General features: G+C 45.6%; 1 protein-coding gene and 1 long non-coding RNA gene across 2 annotated transcripts in view; one reads left to right on the top strand and one right to left on the bottom strand.

Moving 5' to 3' along the window:
• Positions 1-5,000, bottom strand: part of LOC116034480 (acetyl-coenzyme A synthetase 2-like, mitochondrial) — a 575,508-nt gene that overhangs the window by 170,144 nt on the left and 400,364 nt on the right. The window lies entirely within an intron of this gene.
• The window catches only part of LOC118493217, a 13,931-nt gene that overhangs the window by 6,906 nt on the left and 2,025 nt on the right, over positions 1-5,000 (top strand). Inside the window, exon 2 of the long non-coding RNA XR_004895204.1 lies at positions 2,309-2,313. This is a non-coding gene — a long non-coding RNA (uncharacterized LOC118493217). The remainder of the gene's footprint in view (positions 1-2,308; positions 2,314-5,000) is intronic.

Below are 5,000 nucleotides of genomic sequence, written 5' to 3'. Positions count from 1 at the left end.
TTTCGGGGCTGTTTCATGTTAAACTAAAAGGATCTATCTTTAACTAAAGGTCTATCTCTGTAGGGATCCATCCCATAATGTGTGAAATGATGTGAAACCCCATCACCAAACCCACCAGACTCCATGTAAATAATCAGTACTTTAGTGTGTATAGAGCAGCATATCTCCACATGTAATGGGTGAATAAGGGTTTATACAACCAAACAGAGTGGTGATTGTTGGAACACGTGGAAAGATGAACCAAGAGGCTTTTGAAAGTTTAATTAATTTATGCCACGTAGCGAATGAAGTGTGTTTTACGATGATAAAGTCTGATTATTACATGGAGTCTGGGGTTAGTGACTCAATGCTGCTGAACATTAGTCCTGTAGGGTTAAATTACAGCTGGTTCTGGTTTAATATGGACCCGTTCAGAGGACGTTGTTCCATACAGACAGCTGTGGTAGAAAGACTTTGTCTCTGCTGTGTCACATATTTGTGTCTGAAATGTTGAGTGGTGTAACGGTTTAATCCGTAGATCCTTGGAACCCACGGCCTCTGACCAATCACAGAGCACAATGCAACAGCGACTCTGCAGTCAGCTGACTGTACCCATGTTGGTTTTCTGTTTCTGACCAACTGACAAATACAGAAGCTTAGAGATTATCTGATCCCACAGAACGGACAGATATCTGGACACTTTAAATCCCATTCATACTTTATGAGAATATTCTGTGGTGTGTGTGTGGTGTGTGTGTGTGGTGTGGTGTGTGGTGTGTGTGTGTGGTGTGTTTTCTCCCCACTCCCCAACTTTTAAATCCCATTCATACTTTTTGAAAATATTCTGTGGTGGTGTGTGGTGTTGCGTGTTTTACGTATATTCGTGGGGTCCAAAAACGGTATAGTCCAGTATACTTGTGGGGTCTGCACAGCCTGTGGGCCACAAAATGCGGACCCCACAAGGTAAGGTCTGTCTGAGGGTGTGGGATGGTTAAGGTTGGCGTAAGGGGTCGGGAATGCATTATGTCAAGACAGGTCCCACCAAAGATAGGGAAAACAAAGGGGGTGTGGTTGTGTGTGTGTGTGTGTGTGTGTGTGTGTGGTGTGTGGGTGTGGTGTGTGACCAGCCCCCCTTACCTTGTGTCTATCACCACACAGTACAATAATAAAACCAAATTTTGCACCCAAGTGAATATTTTCAAAAAGTATGAATGGGATTAAAAGTTGGGGACGTGAGGGAGGAGAGAAACACACACACAACACCACACGACACTACACACACACACACACACACACACCACACACAGAGACACACACACACCACACACACAAACCAACACACCACCACACACACACAACAGCAGGGTTAGAGCAAGGGTGAGAGGAAGGCTTGACCCTCAGTGTATAATAGTTGGAAACTGTACGGGTTAATTGAGGAGCTGAAAGACTTTCCAAAGGTTATTTAGAGTCAGCAGCGATCTTTATGTTATTCGGGACCTTCTCTGCTGCCGATCAGCTCACATCACATACTCCTCCTTCAGTTAAATAAGTTCATGGGAAGCTAGCTGCAGAAAAACGTATGACTAGGTTTATTTTGGCGCATTGTGCGCAGTGTGTTTCTGTTTCCTGTGCAGGATGAAGTCGGCGGAGGCGTTGGCGGCGAGCGGGCTGAAGCAGTGCCGGCAGGCCAGGATCAGCATGGAGGACGCCATAACCCGGGGTCATGCACGCTGAGACACCAGTGAGAGACACTGCCAGAGACGGTCTGTCTGACTGCCTGTCTCTCTCTAGTCTGTCTTGTCTGTCTGCGGCTTGACTCATCAGTCCTGCTGACTCACTGTGTGTGGGTGTGTGCTGTGTGTGTGTGTGTGTGTGTCTGTTGTGTTGGTGTGTGTGTGGTGTGTGTGTGGTCTGAAATAATTTAAAACACTTCAATAATCCGCCGTGTCGTCACCTGCAGCTCGCGGTACCGAGTTAAAACCAGAACCCATGAAACCACCGAAGGTTGGGTCACTTATGAGGGAGAGGAGAAGCACGAGGACGCGGGAGGGACGGAAGACGGGCGACACCAAGACGAAGAGGGAAAGAGCAGAGGAAGACAGAGACAGAGAGAGAATAGGGATGGAGAGGAGAGAACGAGCGAGAGAGAGAGGTCGTAGACTCGAGACCGATGGAGAGAGGGGCGAGCCCTTGGAGAGCCGACGAGAGAGAGAGAGAGAGCGAGAGAGAGATGAGCGAGAGAGCGACGAGTCAGAGGAGAGAGAGTGAGACCCCGAGAGACGAGGACGGAGAGAGAGAGAGAGAGTTAGTCAGTATATAAAGACGAGAGGAGAGGTGATATCGCTCGCTGTTCTACGATGAAGCTATTCAGGTAAAGGTCAGGTTCACATTCCTCTCCAAATGGCACACTGTCAGCATGTCTAGCGTCTGTCGGAGCTACTCTCACTGTTTGTCTGTCTGTCGGCCTGTTTGTCTGTCTGTGCGACCTGTTAGTCTGTCTGTCTGCCTGTTTGTCTCTCTGTTGCGCTGCGTCTCCATGGTTGGCTGTCTGTCGCTGGTCTCCCTGGCTATGTCGGCCTGTTATGGCTGTCTGGCGGCTGGTTTACAGTCTGTCGGCGCCTGGTCTCACCTGTGCGACACTGTCTGTCTGCAGGTGCGTTGGATCTTCAGAGCAGTGGTGAGCGTCAGCAGGAATGCGCTGCGCTGCAGAGAGGTTTGGCTTATGCGCGTGCCATGAGTCGAGCATGCTAGGAACAACTCAAGACCGGAACACTCTCAGCGGCCGCTGCACCAGCAGCACGGGTAACTCACTGTGCGCAAAAAACCTGTACACACTGCACTGTACACATCATGCACTATCACACTGCACTGTAACACTGGCACTGTTTACACACGACTATACACACTGACTGTAACACTGCACTTACAACTGACTTGTTACACCACTGCACGATTACACACTGCATGTACCGACACGGCACTGTACACAATGCCTGGCGTTACACACTGCACGGTATACACCACTGCACTATACACCACGGGAGGTACAACCCTGCACGCGTAACACAATGCACGTACACACTGCCTAGTGTATATATATATATAATATAGACTATATATAGATATATATATCTGATATATATTATTATATAATATATATATCTGTGTGTGTATATATATGTATCTTATTATATTATGTATTATCTATATCTATAATATACTTACTTACACACCATCTATATATATATATATATAATATATAGATATATATATCTATATATATATATAGATTATATATATGTATGTATATATATATGTATGATATATATGGGGTATATATATATATATTGTCTATCGATATTGTATAATTATATATATATACCACTGACAACCACCATAATATATCCTTATATACTTTCTATATACTATGTATATATATATATATTATATATAATTATATAATGTTATACTGCGTGTGTGTATGTATACATATATATACTCCTTACTATATACTTATATATATATATTAGGGGTGGAACAGGGACACTTGAGTCACGGTCGGTTATACTTCGCGTTCAAGACATCACGGTTCGGTACACATGAGGGAAAAAGCAAAACAAAAAAATGCAGAACGGGCAATTTTTTCTCTTATTGTCTGCATTTGCAGCTCTGTCTCCTGAGCTAGGCTGAACACAGCTGGACACGCGTCGCTAAAGTAGATATAAACAGTAAACAATAAGTTAGCTACCCCACATCATTCCGACTACATCTGGAAACTTGTAAAACTAAATAACGACCCACACGCTAGTGTGATATGGGGAGGAACAAGCGCTGGGCTCTCAGATGGGTGAGCACAGAGCAGTTCGGTTACACAGAGCAAGTTGGCGGAATTGTGGCGCTAGATTCACACGCTAACAGGGCGGGAGCTAACAGCAAAAACAGCGAAGGTTAGAGCCTAACAGCAGGAGCTAAGAGGCTAACGGCGGAAAGCTAACAGCTAATACGGAGCAAAACAGCGAATTAGCAAACGGTGCACAGGGAGGCCATTTGTGGTCGAGCGAGGAGAAGGGATCCAGCTAACGTCCATGTGTGGTTGTATATGGCAGGAATATTTAGCTTGTCCGTGTCACTGGACTCCCTGCGGACTGACTCGACAGTAGGCGAGCGGGGAGCTCCAGAGTAAGGGCGGGCTACAGATTAGGTGTCCCTAAAGAAGAAACCACGCGGTCTACAGTAGTTCCACAATTTACAGTAATTTCATTTCAACCCGAGAGTTTTATTTCTTTTATAAGGGTATTCTCCAGTTTGTAAATATCATGGAGCCGAAAACGAGACGAAGGCCGTTACCGTTTCAAGTTCACTAAGAATACATGTACTGTTCCACCCATAATATGGTAATGTATATCAGCAATGTCGTATTATGTATGTTATGCTTTTTCTCTCCCTAATATTTTGACCTTTAAAGATAAAACTTGTGTCCCACAGTAGTATTGCCTGATGTTGACAGTGCTTTTGGTACTGTTTGTTTTGACAGCTCGAGGCAGTTTGACGTGATTTCAGCAGTCTGCAGAACGCCAATGCAGCTAACCGACAACGGACCTGACACAACCAGCTGATCCAGCTGCATGGAGAAGTAGAACGTACACAGGACAGGACCACACACAGGAGAGCAGCCAGCCAGACAGCAGACAGGCGACACGACAGACAGACAGGAGGCAGGCAGGAAGGCAGGCAGCGCAAGCAGCAGGCAGGCCAGGAAGGCAGGCAGGCAGGCAGGGACAGGCAGGCAGGGCAGGAAAAGAACATACGAGAAAACCGTCTCTCAAAATATGTATTTAGATGGTGACATTTGTTTTTTTTTTTTGAAAGATTTTCGGATGTGGATGTGTGTTGTGTGGGTGTGGTGTGTTCAATGAATGTTAGTGTTTCTAATGAACAGTCTTTCTAGGTTTGTGGTATGGGGGTTACTGGGGACGTGTGTTCTAAGCTCCAGCTCTGATATTCATGTGGTGATGATTGCT

This window comes from Sander lucioperca, chromosome 15 (assembly GCF_008315115.2).
Source record: "Sander lucioperca isolate FBNREF2018 chromosome 15, SLUC_FBN_1.2, whole genome shotgun sequence".
NCBI lineage: Eukaryota > Metazoa > Chordata > Actinopteri > Perciformes > Percidae > Sander > Sander lucioperca.
Note: the sequence above shows the minus strand (reverse complement) of the source record. Positions and strands in the feature narration are given on the sequence as shown.